A 23,084-nucleotide genomic window follows, 5' to 3' on the forward strand; every position below is an offset into this window, starting at 1 on the left:
TGGATTCTGACCCTTCTGCACTCGAAGTGGATTTTCTGGAGCTACAGAAGCCCAATTGGTGCACTCTTGATTGTGTTGGAACGTAGACATCTTGGGATTTCTAGAAATATATAATAGCCCATACTTTGCCCGAGATTTAATGGCCAAAACTGGCGTCTAAATGCCCACCAGAGACCCTTTTCTAGCGTAAAACGACAAAAACTGGCACCAGAACTGGAGTTAAACACCCAAATTGGCATCCAAGCTGGCGTTTAACTCTAGAAATGGCCTATGCACGTGTAAAGCTCAATGCTCAGCCTAAGCACACACCAAGTGGGCTCCGGAAGTGGATTTCTGCACTAACTGCACTTAGTTACTTATTTTCTGTAATTCCTAGTAACTAGTTTAGTATAAATAGCACTTTTTACTATTGTATTCATATGTTTTTGAAACCCTCTTTTCACTTTTATGTTACATTTGGGAGGCTGGCCATTTGGCCATGCCTAGACCTTATTTTCTTATGTATTTTCTACGGTGGAGTTTCTACACCTCATAGATTAAGGTGCGGAGCTCTGCTGTTCTTCATGAATTAATGCAAGTACTATTGTTTCTCTTTCAATTCACGCTTACTTCTTCTCCAAGATATACTCTTGTACTTAATTCAGTTAAGTCAGAATGAAGGGGTGACCCGTGACAATCACCCACTATCTTCGTTACTCGCTTAGCCAAGATTCGCATGCCTGACAACCACAAGCGGTCTACATGATGTTCAACGTAGTCATTTGACAACAGTCAGAGTATATTCTCTTGGGTCTCTAATCCACGGACCGAGTCCGGAGGTTAGAACCTTCGTGGTATAAGCTAGAACCAATTGGCAGCATTCTTGAGATCCGGAAAGTCTAAACCTTGTCTGTCGTATTCCGAGTAGGATCTGGGAAGGGATGACTGTGACGAGCTTCAAACTTGCAAATGTTGGGCGCAGTGACAGTGTGCAAAAGGATAGAGAGATCCTATTCCGATGCTAGCGAGAACCGATAGATGATTAGCCATGCGGTAGCTGTACCTGGTATTTTTCATCCGAGAGGATCTTACAGCTTGCCATGGAAGGGAGCACGCATAATTGGATGAAGACAATAGGAAAGCAGAGGTTCAGAAGCAACAAAGCATCTCCAAACGCTTATCTGAATTTCCCACCAATGAATCACATAAGTATCTTTATTTTATTTTATGTTTTATTTATCTTTTAATTATCAAAACCTCATAACCATTTGAATCCGCCTGACTGAGATTTACAAGATGACCATAGACAATCTCCGTGGGATCGACCCTTACTCACGTAAGGTATTACTTGGACGACCCAGTGCTCTTGCTGGTTAGTTGTATCGGAGTTGTGAAAAGTGTAATCACAATTTCGTGCACCAAGTTTTTGGCGCCGCTGCCGGGAATTGTTCGAGTTTGAACAAATGACGATTCATCTTTTTTCTTAGATTGGGTAATTTTATTTTATGTTTAAGCTTTTTATTTTTTATTTTTGAAAAATTTTTTTTTATAGTTTTCGAAAAATTCAAAAATTTTTAAGAATGAATTCTAGAGCTTCATGAGATATGTTGAAGCCTAGCTGGCTATTAAGCCATGTCTAATCTTTTGGACCGAGGCTTTAGACTTTCCATTGTAGAAAGGACATGTCTGTATTTGTTCTACTAAATCTTGGCTGGCCATTTGGCCATGTCTAATTCTTTGGGACCGAAGCTTTAGACTAACATTGCACGAATCTTGGAATTCTTATTAAAATTTTTGAAATTCTTTATTTTATTTTTCTAAAATAATTTCAAAAAATATGCAAAATTTTAATGAAATCATAAAAACCAAAAAAAAAAAAATTTTGTGTTTCTTGTTTGAGTCTAGTGTCAAATTTTAAGTTTGGTGTCAACTGCAAGTTTTTAATTTTTTTTAGATTTTCGAAAATTCATGCATTGTGTTCCTCTTTGATTTTCAAGTTGTTCTTGATGATTTTCCTTGTTTGATCTTTGATTTTTCTTATTTTGTGTCTTTTCTTGTTTTTCATATGCATTTTCGAATTATTGGTGTCTAAAGTTTGAAAATTTCTAAGTTTGGTGTCTTGCATTTGTTTCTTTCCTTAAAAATTTTCAAAAATATGTTCTTGATGTTCATCATGATCTTCAAAGTGTTCTTGGTATTCATCTTGACATTCAAAGTATTCTTGCATGCATTATTTGTTTTGATCTTAAATTCTTATGTCTTGTGTCTTTTTGTTGTTTTTCTCTTTCTTCATTAATTCAAAAAAATAAAAATAAAAAATGATATCTTTCCCTTATTTCACTCATAAATTTCGAAATTTTGGGTTGACTTAGTAAAAAAATTTTCAAAATTTAGTTGTTTCTTGTTAGTCAAGTCAAAATTTCAATTTAAAAACCTTATCTTTTCAAATCTTTTTCAAAAATCAAATCTTTTTCATTTTTCTTTCATGTTTTTCGAAAATATTTTTTTAATTAATTTTCGAAATCTTTCTCTTGATTTTATTTCATAATTTTCGAAATTATTGCTAACATTTAATGTTTTGATTCAAAAATTTCAAGTTTGTTACTTTCCTATTAAGAAATGTTCAATCTTTAAATTCTAGAATCATATCTTTTAGTTTCTTGTTAGTCAAGTCATCAACTTTAATTTTCAAAATCAAATCTTTTTAAATTTCTTTTTCAAATCTTTTTCAAAACTTAATTTCAAAATCTTTTTCTAACTTCTTATCTTTTCAAAATTTATTTTCAAATCTTTTTCAATTAACCACTTGACTTGTTTGTTTTAATTTTAAAAAGTTTACTATTTCTTATCTTTTTCAAAATTACTTAATTACTTTTCCACTTCTAATTTTCGAAAATCACTAACCACTTTTTCAAAATTCTTTTTAATTAACTAATTATTTTAAATTCTAATTCTATTTTATTTGTTTTTAATTTCAAATTCTAACTTAATTAATTAAATAAAAATAAAAATATTTTTCTTCACCCTCTTTTTAAAATTCGAATACTTTCTCTCTCATCTCTTTCTATTTATTTTATTTATTTACTAACACTTCTCTTCTACTCATAATTTGAACTTTCTCCCTCTCCTTGTGTTCGAATTCCTCTTATTCCCTCTCTACTTCATTCTTCTATTCTTCCATTCTTCTACTCACATAAAAAAAATCTCTATACTGTGACATAGAGGATTCCTCTTCTCTCTTTGTTCTCTTATTTTTCATATGAGCAGGTGATGACATGTCACCATGTCATGTTTTTCTATGCTTTTTCATACAAGAAATTGATTATTTGTGCTTGAATAATGAATGCTTTTGTACTTAAATGATACATTTCCTTGATCTTTTGATTTTATAAATTTTGTAGGAAATAAGAAGAAAAAGAAGCAAAAAGCACAAAATAAACCAAAAAGGAGAAAAAAAGAGCTTTGGGGTACACTTTGAAGCTAGAGCACACTTTAGAGCCTTAGGCCACGCTTTTAAAAGCGTGGCCCATGACCAAATTATAGGAAAATTGGCAACCAGCACACAAAGCTCCGCTCATGCCAAGAGCGGAGCATTATTGTGATGCAAAGATGAACTTGGAAGCAAAATTTTCGCTAAGTTAAAATCTGGACGCTCACAGCATGACCATGCCTCCTTCAAAGGGCTATAACTTGAGCTACAGATGTCCAATTGATGTGCTTCTAGTTGCGTTGGAAAGCTGACATTCAGAGCTTTCCAACGATGTATGGAAATTTATATTTGGCATGAAATTGAGGCACGAATGAAATGCATCTTTAAGGGCAAAAAATAAGCAAAAAAAATCAGTTAATGCTTCCACCAAGGTTCGAAGCTGGAGCCTCACTCCAAAATATAATGCTCTGCTCTCTTGGAGAGCATTGACGTGCTACACTAAGAAAAAAATGAGGAACATAGCATGGAGAAGTGCCTCCAACAAGTTTCGAACTTGGGACCTCACCCAAGCAAAAGCCAATGCTCCGCTCCCAAGGAGAGCAGAGCGCTACTCTCCTTAGCCTTTGCACAAACTTGACACGGCCAGGGAAACTTGGAGCGCAACATGGAATGCAACAAGGAGCCCCAAGACAAGCTTCAATGCTCCGCTCCCCACAAGAGCAGAGCATTACCCTGGAAGCAACATATGGGCTGAAATTTCAAATTAAAAATTCCATTTAAATTCAATTCCTCTCCAAATTGAATCAAGGCCAACCAAACCCATTTCTCCTCAAATCCAAAGCAAGCAAAGCCCACATCATCACTCAAAGGCACAAGAAAAAGCTAGAATTAGGATTTTCATTTAATTTGTTTTTCATTTCAATTTCATTTTATTTTGCAAAAAAGCCTATATATGGCATCATTTCCATCTTTGTTAGGAGAGCCCTATTAGAGAGCATAGAGGTTGGCTCCACTAGAGAGCATTAGGATTAGAGAGATCTCTCTTCTAGTTTTTATTTTTTTGAATTTGAATCTTGGATTGAGGAGTGAAGGAATTCTGTTTCCCTCTTGGTCTAAGATTTCTCTTGGTTTTTCTTCTGCATAATTTCAGAGAATTAAAGAAGTGAATCTGAGTTTTCATTTATTGCTTTCATCTTTAATTTTCCTGCATCTTGTTCTCTGTTGGATCTAGGAAGGGAATGAGATCTAGACTTGTTTTCTAGTCTCTTGATTCCCTGAGATCTTCAATTTTATTTTGCAATTGAGTTGAGCTCTTGGCTGCTCTTCTGTTTTTACTGTTTCATTGAAATTGTTAATTCTTCTTTGAGATTTTAGATTGCTGATTTACTTTTCTGCTGCAATTTCCTTCTCTGTGATTTTTTCTTTCTGTTCTCATTGTTCTCAATTTACTTTCCTGCACTTTTGTTCATCTACACTTTACATTTGAGCTACTGTGATCTGAATTTAAATTTTCTTGCACTTTAAATTTCCTGTTACTTGTTCTCAAGATCTCTTCAATTGCTTACTCTATTCCTCTCTTTAATTTCCAACACCCAGCCCCCTTTTACATTTCATGCAATTTACATTTCTTGTCATTTAAGTTTCTGCAATTTATATTTCTTGCTCTTTAAGATTTTGCTCATTTACTTTCTGGAACTTTTAATTCACTACCATTTACTTTCTGTTGGCTACATTCCATCAAATTTCACTTCAATGTTAGCTTGACTAAACTAATCACCCACTAAAGTTGCTTGATCCATCAATCCCTGTGGGATCAACCTCACTCTAAGTGAGTTTTACTACTTGATGCGACCCGGTATACTTGCCGGTTAGATTTGTGTGTGGAAATTCGTTTTCCCACAAAAATCCCATCAAGTTTTTGGCGCCGTTGCCGGAGATTGATTTAGATCAACAATGATTAAGTGGGTGAGAAGTCTAGATCAAGCATTTTCTTTATTTTTGTTTTCTGTTTTAAATGGAATCCAAGGTGTTTGAGTTTTTGCCTCACTAAGAAATTCTCATCTCTGATATAAGTAAATTCAATTTTCCTTGGTGTTGTGTTTTCCAAAATTGAAATGGAGTTCAACTCATCTTATGATCAAACAAATTTCATGGGATATTACCCACCATCACCAATCTCTAATGGTGGCTGGGAATATCACCAAGAAAATACAAATTCTAAGCACTCCAATCCATGGAAATTTGCTTCAGAGACACAAGATGAGCAAGAAAACCATATGGGATATTTCCTTCCACCACAAAATGATGCAAGTCATGATTCTAATGCTCCATATGATATTCATCCAAAGATATCATCACTTGACCATGCTTCAACAGAAAGCCCCTTTCAAAACTCACCACCCACATAAACTTCCATGAACCACTCAAGGTTCTCAAAGCTTGAGTCCATGCTCAAAAAATATGAGGAGAAGACAACGAAAGTTTGGAAAGAACAAGAAAACTCCCTCAAAAACATGGAAGTGCAGCTAGCTCAGTTGGTGAGTGCAACGAAGAAGGAGGAAAAATAAGATGAGGAGGCTACTGTATCAAGTGAACTTTCAATGAAGAATGAGGTGGTTGATGAGCGGATAATTTATACACTTTTTGGCATTTTTTTAGTAGGTTTTTAGTATATTTTAATTAGTTTTTATTATATTTTTATTATTTTTTAAATAAAAATCACTCTTCTGGACTTTACAGTGAGTTTGTGTGTTTTTCTGTGATTTCAGGTATTTTTTGGCTGAAATTGAGGGACCTGAGCAAAAAACTGATTCAAAGGCTGAAAAAGGACTGCAGATGCTGTTGGATTCTGACCTCCCTGCACTCAAAGTAGATTTTCTGGAGCTACCGAAGCCCAATTGGCGCGCTCTCAATTGCGTTGGAAAGTAGACATCCTAGGCTTTCCAGCAATATATAATAGTCCATACTTTGCCTGAGATTTAATGGCCCAAACAGGCGTTCCAAGTTAGCTCAAGAAATCTGGCGTTTAACTCCAAAACTGGCACAAAAGCTGGAGTTAAACGCCCAAACTAGCACAAAAGCTGGCGTTTAACTCCAAGAAAAGTCTCTACACATGGAAGCTTCAATGCTCAGCCCAAGCACACACCAAGTGGGCCCGGAAGAAGATTTCTGCATTAATTACTCATTTTTGTAACCCTAAGCCACTAGTTTTCTATAAATAGGACCTTTTGCTATTGTATTTTCATCTTTGATAAGTCTTATGCTATCTTAGACACGTTTGGAGGCTGGCCATTCGGCCATGCCTAGACATTGTTCTTATGTATTTTCAACGGTGGAATTTCTACACACCATAGATTCAGGTGTGGAGCTCTGCTGTTCTTCATGAATCAATACAAGTACTATTGTTTTTCTATTCAACTCAAGTCTATTTCTTCTCCAAGATATTCATTCGCACCCAAGAACATGATGAATGTGTTGATTATGTGACACTCATCACCATTCTCACCTATGAACGCGTGACTGACAACTACTTCCGTTCTACATGCAAATAAGCTTGAATGTGTATCTCTTGGGTTTCTAATCTAAGATTGGAACCTTCGTGGTATAGGCTACAATTATTGGCGGCCATTCCTGAGATCCGGAACGTCTAAACCTTGTCTGTGGTATTCTGAGTAGGATCTGGGAAGGGATGACTGTGACGAGCTTCAAACTCGCGATTGTTGGGCGTAGTGACTGACGTAAAAGGATCAATGGATCCTATTCCAACATGATCAAGAACCGACAGATGATTAGCCGTGCGGTGACAGCGTGCGTAGAACATTTTCACTGAGAGGACGGGAAGTAGCCATTGACAACGGTGATGCCCAACATAAAGCATGCCTTGGAAAGGACTATGAATGATTGGAAGAAGGCAATAGGAAAGCAGAGGTTCAGGAAGAACAAAGCATCTTCATACGCTTATCTGAAATTCCAACCAAAGAATTACATAAGTATCTCTATCTTTATTTTATGTTTTATTCATCTTTTAATTATCAATTCTCCATCACCATCTGAATCCGCCTGACTGAGATTTATAAGGTGACCATAGCTTGCTTCAAGCCGACAGTCTCCGTGGGATCGACCCTTACTCATGTAAGGTTTATTACTTGGACGACCTAGTGCACTTGCTGGTTAGTTGTGCGGAATTGTGACAAAGTGTGATTCACGTTTGAGAGCTCCATGTCTTTTGGCGCCATTGTTGATGATCACAATTTTGTGCACCAAGTTTTTGGCACCGTTGCCGGGAATTGTTCGAGTTTGGACAACTGACGCTTCATCTTATTGCTTAGATTAGGTGCTTTTCTTTTTATTTTTCAGAATTTTTAAGAATTAATTCTAGAGTTTCAAGGTGATGTTCTTATCATCACAAAAGCTGATTGATTCTCATCAATTTAGCTGCTGAATGTAATGTCCTGCTGAAGCTTGGCTAGCCATGTCTAATCTTTTTAGACTAAAGATTTAGACTAACATTGCATGATTCCTGGAATTCTTATTAAAAGTTTTGAATCTCTTTATTCTCTTTTCCATATAATTTTCGAAAAATCACAAAAAAATTTATAAAATCATAAAAATCAAAAATATTTTATGTTTCTTGTTTAAGTCTAGTGTCTAATTTTAATTTTAGTGTCAATTGCATATCTATAATTTTCGAAAATTACATGCATTATGTTCTTCATTAATCTTCAAGTCGTTCTTGATGATTTCATTGCTCTGATCTTTAAATTCTCTTGTTTTGTGTGTTTTGTTGTTTCTCATATGCATTCTCAATTTGTTAGTGTCTCTTATATGAAAATTTTTAAGTTTGGTGTCCTGCATGCATTGTTTGTTTGATTTGAGTTTCCTAAGATTAGTTGTATTTTAATTGTTTCTCATCATTGAAAAATTCAAAAAAATTCTCAAAACTATGTCTTTTCAAGTCAATAATATAGAGAATTGAAGATTCAGAACATTCAATAGAGGAATCAAACAGAAAAAGCTGGGCGTTCAAAACGCCCAGTGAAGAAGGAAAACTGGTGTTTAAACGCCAGCCAGGGTACCTGGCTGGGCATTTAACGCCCAAAAAGGTAGGATTTTGGGCGTTAAATGCCAGAATGGATGCCATTCTGGGCATTTAACGCCAGGATGACACTAGAGGGAAGATTTTGTTTTTAATTCAAATCTTTTTCAAATTTTCATAATTTTTCAAAATCAAATCTTTTTCAAATCATATCTTTTCAATCATATCTCTTCAAAATCAATTTCTTTCCAATTTTTTTTTATTTTCGAAAATCCTTGCTACTATTAATGATTTACTTCAAAATTTTCAAGTTGTTACTTGCCTATTAAGAAATGATCAAATTTTAAATTTTAAGAATCATATCTTTTAATTTCTTGTTAGTCAAGTAATCAACTTTAATTTTAAAACTTTCTTTTTTAAAATTGATTTTCAATCATATCTTCTCAATCATATCTTTTCAATCACATCTTTTTCAAAATTAACTCTCAATCATATCTTTTTGATTTCTAATTTCAAAATCTTTTTCAAAAATCACTTAATTTCTTTCCCAATCTTAGTTTTCGAAAATCCTTTACCAAAGTTTCAAAATTTCTTTCAATTATTTCAAAATCTTTTACTTTAATTTCAAAAATTCTTCCCCTCTTCTCACATCCTTCTATTTAAGGACTAACACTCCTCCACTATCAACAATTCAAACTCTATCCCTCTTGATAAGTTCGAATTCTCTTCTATCTACCTCCTACTTCTATTCTTCTTTTCCTCTGACACCTCAAGGAATCTCTATACTGTGACATAGAGGATTCCATGCTTTCTTCTTCTCTCTTTCATATGAGCAGGAGTAAGGATAAAGGCATACTTGTTCAAGCTGATCCTGAACCTGAAAGGACCTTGAAGAGAAAGCTAAGAGGAGCTAAAGCACAATTATCTCTAGAGGGCCTAACAGAGCTTTTCAAGGAAGAAGAAACCATGGCAGCCGAAAACAACAATGCCAACAATGCAAGGATGGTGCTTGGTGACTTTACTGCACCTACTCTCGACTTCTATGGGAGAAGCATCTCAATCCCTACCATTGGAGCAAACAACTTTGAGCTTAAGCCTCAATTAGTTTCTCTAATGCAACAGAATTGCAAGTTTCATGGACTTCTATTGGAAGATCCTCATCAGTTCTTAGCTGAATTCTTGCAAATCTGTGACACTGTCAAGACCAATGGGGTTGACCCTGAAGTCTACAGACTTATGCTCTTTCCTTTTGCTGTAAGAGACAGAGCTAGGACATGGTTGGATTCACAACCTAAAGAAAGGCTGAACTCTTGGGAAAAGCTAGTCAATGCCTTCTTGGCAAAGTTCTTTCCACCTCAAAAATTGAGCAAGCTTAGAGTGGAAGTCCAAACCTTAAGACAGAAGGAAGGAGAATCCCTCTATGAAGCTTGGGAAAGATACAAGCAATTGATCAGAAGGTGTCCTTCTGACATGCTTTCTGAATGGAGCATCATAAGTATCTTCTATGATGGTCTGTCTGAACTATCCAAGATGTCATTGGATAGCTCAGTTGGAGGATCTATTCATCTGAAGAAGACGCCTGTAGAAGCTCAGGAACTCATTGAAATGGTTGCAAATAACCAATTCATGTACACTTCTGAAAGGAATCCTGTGAATAGTGGGATGACTCAGAAGAAGGGAGTTCTTGAGATTGATACTCTGAATGCCATATTGGCTCAGAATAAAATATTGACCCAACAAGTCAATGTAATTTCTCAGAGTCTGTCTGGAATGCAAGCAGCAACAGGCAGTACTAAGGAAGCTTCCTCCGAAGAAGAAACTTATGATCCTGAGAACCCAGCAATGGAAGAGGTGAATTACATGGGAGAACCCTATGGAAACACCTATAATCCTTCATGGAAAAATCATCCAAATCTCTCATGGAAGGATCAACAGAGACCTTAACAAAGTTTCAACAACAATAATGGTGGAAGAAACAGGTTTAGCAAGAGCAAACCTTTTCCATCATCTTCTCAGCAACAAATAGAGAATTCTAAGCAAAGTCACTCTGACTTAGTAACCATTGTCTCTGATTTAATCAAAACCACTCAAAGTTTCATGACTGAAACAAGGTCCTCCATTAGAAATTTGGAGGCACAAGTGGGTCAGCTGAGTAAGAAAATTACTGAACTCCCTCCTAGTACTCTCCTAAGCAATACAGAAGAGAATCCAAAGACAGAGTGCAAGGCCATTAACACATCTCACATGGCCGAACCTAGAGAGGAGGAAGAGGCAGTGATCTCCACTGAGGAAGACCTCAATGGATGTCCACTGACCTCCATGGAGTTTCCTGATGAGGAACCATGAGAATCTGAGGCTCACACAGAGACCATAGAGATTCCATTGAATTTACTTCTACCATTCATGAGCTCTGATGAGTATTCTTCCTCTGAAGAGGATGAAGATGTTACTGAAGAGCAAGTTGCTAAATATCTTGAAGCAATCATGAAGCTAAATGCCAAGTTATTTGGTAATGAGACTTGGGAGGAAGAACCCCCCTTGCTCATCAAAGAACTAGATGACTTGACTAGGCAGAGATTACCTCTGAAGAGACAAGATCCTGGAAAGTTCTCAATACCTTGTACCATAGGCACCATGACCTTTGAGAAGGCTCTGTGTGACCTGGGGTCAAGTATAAACCTTATGCCTCTCTCTGTAATGGAGAAGCTAGGGATCATTGAGGTACAAGCTACAAGAATCTCATTGGTGATGGCAGACAATTCAAAGAAACAAGCTTATGGACTTGTAGAAGATGTCTTGGTAAAGGTTGAAGACCACTACATCCCTGCTGATTTCATAATCCTAGAGACTGGGAAGTGTATGGATGAATCCATCATCCTTGGCAGACCCTTCCTAGCCACAGCAAAAGCTGTAATTGATGTTGACAGAGGAGAATTGATCATTCAAGTGAATGAAGACTCCCTTGTGTTTAAAGCTCAAGGATATCCCTCTGTAACCATGGAGAGGAAGCATGAAGAGCTTCTCTCAATACAGAGTCAAATAGAGTCCCCACAATCAAACTCTAGGTTTGGTGTTGCGAGGCCACAACCAAACTTTAAGTTTGGTGTTGAACCCCCACATTCAAACTCTAAGTGTGGTGTTGGGAGGCTCCAACATTGCTCAGAACATCTGTGAGGCTCCATGAGAGCCCACTGTCAAGCTATTGACATTAAAGAAGCGCTTGTTGGGAGGAAACCCAATCTTTAATTATCTATGTTAAATTTCTATTTTCTTTTGTTATTTTATGTCTTCTGTAGGTTGATGATCATGAGAAGTCACAAAAATGATTGAAAAAGCAAAAATGGAAGGAAAAACAGAATGAAAAATAGAACACCCTGGAGGAGAAACTTACTGGCGTTTAAACGCCAGTAAGGATAGCAGAATGGGCGTTAAACGCCCAGTCTGGCACCATTCTGGGCGTTTAATGCCAGAAATGGGCACCAGACTAGCGTTTAACGCCAGGAATGGGCAAGAAGCTGGCGTTAAACGCCAGAAATGGGCAGCAGCCTGGCGTTTAACGCCAGATCCGGCAGCAAGGGGCGTTTTGCACGCCACATGGTGCAGGGATGAGAAATCCTTGACACCTCAGGATCTGTGGACCCCACAGGATCCCCACCTACCCCACCTCTCTCTCTCTTCTTCACCCATTCACCAATCACCTCAATACCTCTTCCCCAAAAACCCCTCACCTATCAAATCCCACCATTCTCTTCACCACTCACATCCATTCTTCATAAAACCCCACCTACCTTACCATTCAAATTCAAATCACTTTCCCTCCCAAACCCACCCATACATGGCCGAACCATACCCCCCCTCTCCACTCCTATATAAAACCATATTCACTCCTTCATTTTCACACAACCTAAACACTACTTCTCCCCCTTGGCCGAAACACAGAGCCCCTTTCATCTCCTCTATTTCTTCTTCTTCTACTCTCTTCTTTCTTCTTTTGCTCGAGGACGAGCAAACCTTCTAAGTTTAGTGTGGTAAAAGCTAAAGCTTTTTATTTTTCCATAACCATTTATGGCACCAAAGGCCGGAGAAACCTCTAGAAAGAGGAAAGGGAAGGCAAAAGCTTCCACCTCCGAGTCATAGGAGATGGATAGATTCCTCTCAAGGGTGCATCAAGAACACTTCTATGAAGTTGTGGCCAAGAAGAAGGTGATCCCCGAGGTCCCTTTTAAGCCCAAAAAGGGCGAATATCCAGAGATCCGACATGAGATCCGAAGAAGAGGTTGGGAAGTTCTCACCAACCCCATTCAACAAGTCAGAATCTTAATGGTTCAAGAGTTCTATGCCAATGCATGGATCACCAAGAACCATGATCAAAGTGTGAACCCGGACCCAAAGAATTGGCTTACAATGGTCCGAAGGAAATACTTAGATTTTAGTCCGAAAAATGTAAGGTTGGCATTCAACTTGCCCATGATGCAAGGAGATGCACACTCCTACACTAGAAGTGTCAACTTTGATCAAAGGTTGGACCAAGTCCTCAAAGACATTTGTAAAGAGGGCACTCAATGGAAGAGAGATTCAAGAGGGAAGCCAGTTCAACTAAGAAGGCATGACCTCAAGCCCGTGGCTTAGGGATGGTTGGAGTTTATCCAACGCTCAATCATTCCCACTAGCAACTGGTCTGAAGTTACTATAGACCGAGCCATCATGATTCATAGCATCATGATTAGAGAGAAGGTAGAAGTTCATCAGGTTATATCCCAAGAACTTTACAAGGTGGCGGACAAGTCCTCTACTGTGGCAAGGTTAGCCTTCCCTCATCTCATTTGTCACCTCTGCAATTCAGCTGGAATTGACATAGAGGAAGACATCCTCATTGATGAGGATAAGCCCATCACTAAGAAAAGGATGGAGCAAACAAGAGATCCCACTCATGGACATGAGAAAATTCCTCACCATGAACTCCCTGAGATGCCTCAAGGGATACAATTTCCTCCACAAAACTATTGGGAGCAATTCAACACCTCCCTAGGAGAATTAAGTTCTAACATGGGACAACTAAGGGTGGAGCACCAAGAACATTCTATCCTCCTTCATGAAATTAGAGAAGACCAAAGAGTCATGAGAGAGGAGCAACAAAGGCAAGGAAGAGACATTGAGGAGCTCAAGCACTCCATAAGATCTTCAAGAGGAAGAACAAGCCGCCATCACTAAGGTGGACCCGTTCTTTAATTTTCTTGTTCTTTATTTTCTGTTTTTCGAATTTTTATGCTTTATATTTATTTATGTTTGTGTCTTTATTACATGATCATTAGTGTCTAAGTGTCTATGCCTTAAAGCTATGAAAATGAATCCATCACCTTTCTTAAATGAAAAATGTTTTTAATTGAAAAAGAAAAAGAAGTACTTGAATTTCGAATTTTAAAACAGTTTAGTTATTTTGATATGGTGGCAATACTATTATTTTTCTGAATGAATGTTTGAACAGTGCATAGTTTTGAATTTGATTGTTCATGAATGTTAAAATTGTTGGCTCTTGAAAGAATGATGGAAAAAGAGAAATGTTATTTGATAAATCTGAAAAATCATAAAATTGATTCTTGAAGCAAGAAAAAGCAGTGAAAAGCTTGCAGAAAAAAAAAAGGATATATGCGAAAAAAAAAGAGAGAGAAGAAAAAAAAGAAAGAAAAAAGAAAAGCAAGCAGAAAAAGCCAATACCCCTTTAAACCAAAAGGCAAGGGTGATAAAAAGGATCCAAGGCTTTGAGCATCAGTGGATAGGAGGGCCCACAGGAATAAAATCCTGGCCTAAGCGGCTAAACCAAGCTGTCCCTAACCATGTGCTTGTGGCGTGAAGGTGTCAAGTGAAAACTTGAGACTGAGCGGTTAAAGTCATGATCCAAAAGCAAAAAGAGTGTGCTTAAGAGCTCTGGACACCTCTAATTGGGGACTCTAGCAAAGCTGAGTCACAATCTGAAAAGGTTCACCCAGTTATGTGTCTGTGGCATTTATGTATCCGGTGGATATACTGGAAAACAAAATGCTTTGGGTCACGGCCAAGACTTATAAAGTAGCTGTGTTCAACAATCAACATACTTAACTAGGAGAATCAATAACACTATCTGGATTCTGAGTTCCTATAGATGCCAATCATTCTGAACTTCAAGGGATAAAGTGAGATGCCAAAACTGTTCAGAAGCAAAAAGCTAAAAGCCCCACTCATCTAATTAATACTGATCTTCATAGATGTTTTTGGAATTCATTGTATATTCTCTTCTTTTTATCCTATTTGATTTTCAGTTTCTTGGGGACAAGCAACAATTTAAGTTTGGTGTTGTGATGAGCAGATAATTTATATACTTTTTGCCATTATTTTTAGTATGTTTTTAGTATATTTTAATTAGTTTTTATTATATTTTTATTAGTTTTTAAATAAAGATCACTCTTCTGGACTTTACTATGAGTTTGTGTGTTTTTCTGTGATTTCAGGTATTTTCTGTTTGAAATTGAGGGAACTGAGCAAAAATCTGATTCAGAGGCTGAAAAAGGACTGCAGATGCTGTTGAATTCTGACCTCGCTGCACTCAAAGTGGATTTTCTGGAGCTACAGAAGCCTAATTGGCGCGCTCTTAATTGCGTTGGAAAGTAGACATCCTGGGCTTTCCAGCAATATATAATAGTCTATACTTTGCCTGAGATTTAATGGCCCAAACAGGCGTTCCAAGTCAGCTCAAGAAATTTTGCGTTTAACTCCAAAACTGGCACAAAAGCTGGCGTGTAACTCCAAAAAAAGTCTCTACACATGGAAGCTTCAATGCTCAGCCCAAGCACACACCAAGTGGGCCCGAAAGAAGATTTCTGCATTAATTACTCATTTCTGTAACCCTAGGCCACTAGTTTTCTATAAATAGGACCTTTTGCTATTGTATTTTCATCTTTGATAAGTCTTATGCTATCTTAGACACGTTTGGAGGCTGGCCATTCGGCCATGCCTAGACCTTGTTCTTATGTATTTCAATGGTGGAGTTTCTACACACCATAGATTAAAGTGTGGAGCTTTGTTGTTCTTCATGAATCAATACAAGTACTATTGTTTTTCAATTCAACTCAAGTCTATTTCTTCTCCAAGATATTCATTCGCACCCAAGAACATGATGAATATGATGATTATGTGACACTTATCACCATTCTCACCTACGAATGCGTGACTGATAACCACTTCCGTTCTACAAGCAAACAAGCTTGAATGTGTATCTCTTGGGTTTCTAATCTAAGATTGGAACCTTCGTGGTATAGGCTAGAATTATTGGCGGCCATTCCTGAGATCCGAAATGTCTAAACCTTGTCTGTGGTATTCTGAGTAGGATCTGGGAAGGGATGACTGTGACGAGCTTCAAACTCGCGATTGTTGGGCGTAGTGACTGACGCAAAAGGATCAATGGATCCTATTCCAACATGATTGAGAACCGACAGATGATTAGCCGTGCGGTGACAGCGTGCGTAGAACATTTTCACTGAGAGGACGGGAAGTAGCCATTGACAATGGTGATGCCCAACATAAAGCTTGCCATAGAAAGGAGTATGAATGATTGGAAGAAGGCAATAGGAAAGCAGAGGTTCAGGAAGAACAAAGCATCTTCATACGCTTATCTGAAATTCCAACCAAAGAATTACATAAGTATCTCTATCTTTATTTTATGTTTTATTCATCTTTTAATTATCAATTCTCCATCACCATCTGAATCCGCCTGACTGAGATTTACAAGGTGACCATAGCTTGCTTTAAGCCGACAGTCTCCGTGGGATCGACCCTTACTCACGTAAGGTTTATTACTTGGACAACCTAGTCCACTTGCTGGTTAGTTGTGCGGAATTGTGACAAAGTGTGATTCACGTTTGAGAGCTCCAAGTCCTTTGGCGCCATTTTTGATGATCACAATTTCGTGCACCAATGGTTGAAAATGAAACTGCACTTGAGATGACAAGGGAACATGAAGACTCACAACTCTCACAAACTTCCCTGACCAAAAAATTTCAACAATTGAATCTGTGATTGAAAAATATGAAGAGGAAATGAAGAGATGTTGGGAAGATCAACAAACCTCCTCAATGAAAAAGCTATTAAGTCAAATATTGGGTACAAAGAAAAGAGTGGAGGAGCAAGAAAGTGAGGAAGTCATTCCAGAGAGTTTACACTCAAGTGAGGCGGAGAAGTACACGAGGGAAGAGTTCATGGAACCACCAATTCAAAAGGCTCTGGATGAATACAAAACTCCCATAATCACACAACAACCATGTCTTGAAATCAAAGAAGTGAAGGCAACTAGCAAGAGCACCAATTCTGTCCCTAATCCAGCAAGCAAGCTCAATCAAGCTATTTACAAAAGGAAGCTTGCTGAGGAAAGGCCAAGACAAGGGACAATAGCTGAATCTTCTCCCCCCTTGAGGTCATTCCTCTTAACAAACTTGAAGAAGTGGAAGAAAGTGAAGAACAACATGTCAAGCTAATGACACTAAAAGAGCACTTGTTGGGAGGTAACCCAACCGTAGGTAACATTTTTTATCTACTTTGTTTTCGTTCTTTGTTTTGTTTAAATTCAATAAATTAGCATATGGTTACATTCTAAGTTTGGTGTTGCCTTGCAACAAATTATTTTCAATCTTTTTGGATGATTGCATCAAATCAAAAAATGAAAGTGACACACCAAGATTCTAAGTTTGGTGTGCCACTTATTTTTCTATGCAAATCATTCAGCAACACCACTTGTTTGCATAATCATAATGTTCCTTGCACTGTTATCTTTCTTTTAGTTAGACAATTTTAGTTTTCTCTTTGTTTTTAGTCATCTCCTTGTTTTAAATGCTTTCTTTTATTTACTGTGTTTGTTAATACACTACCAAGAGAGCTTTATTCATGACAGATTCTTGACTTGGTGATTGTATTTAACATATAACAGTTTCTTTCGTTTAGTTTTATTTCAAATAAATTGACATGTGGTTGCATTCTAAGTTTGGTGTTGCTATGCAACAATATTTGGTTCTAATCCTTACAAGATACTTGCATCAATTCCAAGTGAAAGTGTCACACTAAGTTTGGTGTGCAACTTATCTTTTATGCAATGTATTGTGCACACCTTCTTATCTATGCAATCAAAATGTCTCTGTCTCTTGTGCCTTGATTGTTATCTTTAATTTTGCTTGCTTAAAACACATGTGCTACTAATATTTCATTATGTAAGACATTTATGATCCATCTTAGCCCCATAGCCATTGTTCTAATAGTTGATTGAGGATGAGCAAGCATTCTGAGTATTGGTATGGGAAGAAGGAAGAATAGAAGGAAAAAAACAACAATAGAGAAGATGAATTACAAGGTTGTAAAGTTCCTTTTCCTCTCATTTGTTTCCAGCACTATAATTTGCATGATTGTCTTTATCTTCTCTGTATGCATGTGTGGTAAGAATAAGCATAGCTTGAATTTTGATTTGTAACATGTTGTTGTGGCATTATGACTACCAACTTAAGTTTGTGAGTTCAAAAGCAATAAAGCATCATGATCATAAACAAACAAGGAATTAAAGAAGAGTTTAGCATGTGCATATAAGTTTTGGAAAGCTAGTATGATTAATTGTTGCTCAATTGCATTGGATTTTATTTAATTGAAGTTTTCATCTAGTACATTTTGTGAAATCTTTTGAAAATCATGAAAACCTTGAAGGAAGTAAATGCAAATAAAGCAAGAAAGAAAAAGGGAAAGAATGAGAAAGCTGAAGGCTCTGAGTACCAATGGCAATTTATTTGCTAAGTACTTGTGGTGTTTATGTATCAAGTAAAATGCTTCAAAACAAAACACTTAGAAGTCAAGGCTAGGCTCAAAGTGCAAAAGCACTCCCTCAAAGATCAAGGCTCTAAGCATCAATGATTAGAGAGTTAAGAAAAGAAAAGAAAAATGAGCTTAATGAAGTCCTCTAATTAAATGCTTGTGGTGCTTATGTATCAAGTGGTAATACTTGAAAACAAAGCATTTAGAAGTCGTAGCTTTGTTATCAACTCATGGGGCAAAGCACCCAAAAGGAGAAGGTAATAAGAAAATCAAAAGCTTATTTCAAGGAAGAAATAATAAATTGAGCTAGATAGAAGCATCAATCATTTACATCTCTTTTGTGATTGTAGCATGCTTAGAAAACTAGATAACCATGAACATTGAGTTGCTATTCTTCTTACCTTGGATTGTCAATCCTTATTGCATGATTCTTTTCTTGCTTGAGGACAAGCAAGGTTTAAGTTTGGTGTTGTGATCACATGTCACCATGTCATGTTTTTCTATGCTTTTTCATACAAGAAATTGATGATTTGTGCTTGAATAATGAATGCTTTTGTACTTAAATGATACATTTCCTTGATCTTTTAATTTTATAAATTTTGTAGGAAATAAGAAGAAAAAGAAGCAAAAAGCACAAAATAAACTAAAAAGGAGAAAAAAAGAGCTTTGGGGTACACTTTGAAGTTGGAGCACACTTTGGAGCCTTAGGCCACGCTTTTAAAAGCGTGGCCCATGACCAAATTAAAGGAAAATTGGCAACCAGCACACAAAGCTCCGCTCATGCCAAGAGCAGAGCATTATTGTGATGCAAAGATGAACTTGGAAGCAAAATTTTCGCTCAGTTAAAATCTGGGCGCTCACAGCATGACCATGCCTCCTTCAAAGGGCTATAACTTAAGCTACAGATGTTCGATTGATGTGCTTCTAGTTGCGTTGGAAAGCTGACATTTAGAGCTTTCCAACTATGTATAGCAATCTATATTTGGCATGAAATTGCAGCACGAATGAAATGCATCTTTAAGGGCCAAAAATAAGCAAAAAAAAATCAGCTAATGCTTCCACCAAGGTTCGAAGCTGGAGCCTTACTCCAAAATATAATGCTCTGCTCTCTTGGAGAGCATTGTCGTGCTACACTAATAAAAAAATGAGGAACATAGCTTGGAGAAGTGCCTCCAAAAAGTTTCAAACTTGGGACCTCACCCAAGCAAAAGCCAATGCTCCGCTCCCAAGGAGAGCAGAGCGCTACTCTCCTTAGCCTTTGCACAAACTTGACACGGCCAGGGAAACTTGGAGCGCAACATGGCACGCAACAAGGAGCCCCAAGACAAGCTTCAATGCTCTGCTCCCCACAAGAGCAGAGCATTACCCTGGAAGCAACATATGGGCTGAAATTTCAAATTAAAAATTCCATTTAAATTCAATTCCTCTCCAAATTGAATCAAGGCCAACCAAACCCATTTCTCCTCAAATCCAAAGCAAGCAAAGCCCACATCATCACTCAAAGTCACAAGAACAAACTAGAATTAGGATTTTCATTTAATTTGTTTTTCATCTCAATTTCATTTTATTTTGCAAAAAAGCCTATATAAGGCATCATTTCCATCTTTGTTAGGAGAGCCCCATTAGAGAGCATAGAGGTTGGCTCCACTAGAGAGCATTAGGATTAAAGAGCTCTCTCTTCTAGTTTTTCTTTCTTTGAATTTGAATCTTGGATTGAGGAGTGAAGGAATTATGTTTCCCTCTTGGTCTAAGATTTCTCTTGGTTGTTTTTCTGCATAATTTCAGAGAATTAAAGAAGTGAATCTGAGTTTTCATTTATTGCTTTCATCTTTGATTTTCCTGCATCTTGTTTTCTGTTAGATCTAGGAAGGAAATGAGATCTAGACTTATTTTCTAGTCTCTTGATTCCCTAAGATCTTCAATTTTATTTTGCAATTGAGTTGAGCTCTTGGCTACTCTTCTGTTTTTACTGTTTCATTGAAATTGTTAATTCTTCTTTGAGATTTTAGATTGCTGATTTACTTTTCTGCTGTAATTTCCTTCTCTGTGATTTTTGCTTTCTATTCTCATTGTTCTCAATTTACTTTCCTGCACTTTTGTTCATCTACACTTTACCTTTGAGCTACTGTGATCTGAATTTAAATTTTCTTGCACTTTAAATTTTCTGTTACTTGTTCTCAAGATCTCTTCAATTGCTTGCTCTATTGCCCTCTTTAATTTCCAGCACCCCAGCCCCTTTTTACATTTCATGCAATTTACATTTCTTGTCATTTAAGTTTCTGCAATTTATATTTCTTGCTCTTTAAGATTTTGCTCATTTACTTTCTGCAACTTTTAATTCACTGCCATTTACTTTCTGTTGGCTACATTCCATCAAATTTCACTTCAATGTTAGCTTGACTAAACTAATTACCCACTAAAGTTGCTTGATCCAACAATCCCTGTGGGATCGACCCCACTCTAAGTGAGTTTTACTACTTGATGCGACCCGGTATACTTGCCGATTAGATTTGTGTGTTTGGAAATTCGTTTTCCCACAAAAATCCCATCAACAGGAACAAGGATAAGAACATTCTTGTTGAAGCTGATCCTGAACCTGAAAGGACTCTGAAGAAGAAGCAAAGAGAAGCTAAAGCACAACACTCTGGAGAGAACCTTACAAAAATTTTTGAAAAAGAAGAAAACATGCCAGCCGAACCCAACAACAATGGTGGAGATGCAAGGAAGATGCTTGGTGACTTTACTGCACCAACTTCCGACTTCTATGGAAGAAGCATCTCAATTCTTGCAATTGGAGCAAACAACTTTGACCTTAAACCTCAATTAGTTTCTCTAATGCAGCAGAATTATAAGTTTCATGGAAGATCCTCATAAGTTCTTAGCTGAATTCTTGCAAATCTGTGACACTGATAAGATCAATAGGGTTAATCCCGAAGTCTATAGACTTATGCTTTTCCCCTTTGCTGTAAGAGACAGAGCTAGGATATGGTTGGACTCACAACCTAAAGAAAGCCTGAACTCTTGGAAAAAGTTGGTCAATGCTTTCTTGGCCAAATTCTTTCCACCTCAAAAGTTGAGCAAGCTTAGAGTGGAAGTCCAAACCTTCAGACAGAAGGAAGGTGAATCCCTCTATAAAGCTTGGGAAAGATACAAGCAATTGATCAGAAGGTGTCCTTCTGACATACTTTCAGAATAGACCATCTTATGTATATTCTACGATGGTCTGTCTGAATTGTCCAAGATGTCATTGGACCACCCTGCTGGTGGATCTCTTCATCTGAAGAAAACACCTGCAGAAGCCTAAGAACTTATTGAAATGGTTGCAAATAACCAGTTCATGTATACTTATGAAAAAAATCCTGTGAATAATGGGATGACTGGTGCACGAAATTGTGATCATCAACAATGGCACCAAAATACTTGGAGCTCTTAAACGTGAATCACACTTTGTCACAATTCCACACAACTAACCAGCAAGTGCACTGGGTCGTCCAAGTAATAAACCTTACGTGAGTAAGGGTCGATCCCACGGAGACTGTCGGTTTGAAGCAAGCTATGGTCACCTTGTAAATCTCAGTCAGGCGAATTCAGATGGTGATGGAGAATTGATAATTAAAAGATAAATAAAACATAAAATAAAGATAGAGATACTTATGTAATTCTTTGGTTGGAATTTCAGATAAGCGTATGAAGATGCTTTGTTCCTCTTGAACCTCTGCTTTCCTATTGTCTTCTTTCAATCATTCATACTCCTTTCCATGGCAAGCTTTATGTTGGGCATCACTGTTGTCAATGGCTACTTCCCGTCCTCTCAGTGAAAACGTTCCAAATGCGCTGTCACCGCACGGCTAATCATTTGTCGGTTCTCGATCATGTTGGAATAGGATCCATTGATCCTTTTGCGTCTGTCACACGCCCAACAATCGTGAGTTTGAAGCTCGTCACAGTCATCCCTTCCCAGATCCTACTCTGAAAACCACAGACAAGGTTTAGACGTTCCGGATCTCAGGAATGGCCGCCAATAATTCTAGCCTATACCACGAAGGTTCCAATCTTAGATTAGAAACCCAAGAGATACACATTCAAGCTTGTTTGCATGTAGAACGGAAGTGGTTGTCAGTCACGCGTTCATAGGTGAGAATGGTGATGAGTGTCACATAATCATCACATTCATCATGTTCTTGGGTGCGAATGAATATCTTGGAGAAGAAATAGGCTTGAGTTGAATAGAAAAACAATAGTACTTTGTATTATATCATGAAGAACAGCAGAGCTCCACACCTTAATCTATGGTGTGTAGAAACTCCGCCGTTGAGAATACATAAGAACAAAAGGTCTAGGCATGGCTGAATGGCCAGCCTTCAAAACATGATCAAAGGATCAAAAGATAATCCAAAGATAAAAATACAATAGTAAAAGGTCCTATTTATAGAGAACTAGTAGCCTAGGGTTTACAGAAATCAGTAATTAATGCAGAAATCTTCTTCCGGGCCCACTTGGTGTCTGCTTGGGTTGAGCATTGAAGCTTCCATGTGTAGAGACTTTTCTTCGAGTTAAACGCCAGCTTTTGTGCCAGTTTGGGCGTTTAACTCCTGCTTTTGTGCCAGTTCCGGCGTTAAACGCCAGAATTCTTGAGCTGACTTGGAACGCCTATTTGGGCCATCAAATCTCGGGCAAAGTATAGACTATTATTTATTGATGAAAAGCCCATGATGTCTACTTTCCAACACAATTGAGAGCGTGCCAAATGGGCTTCTGTAGCTTCAGAAAATCCACTTCGAGTGCAGGGAGGTCAGAATCCAACAGCATCTGCAGTCCTTT

The sequence above is a fragment of the Arachis ipaensis genome, chromosome B10 (genome assembly GCF_059453495.1).
Source record: "Arachis ipaensis isolate K30076 ecotype BB chromosome B10, ASM5945349v1, whole genome shotgun sequence".
Lineage (NCBI taxonomy): Eukaryota > Viridiplantae > Streptophyta > Magnoliopsida > Fabales > Fabaceae > Arachis > Arachis ipaensis.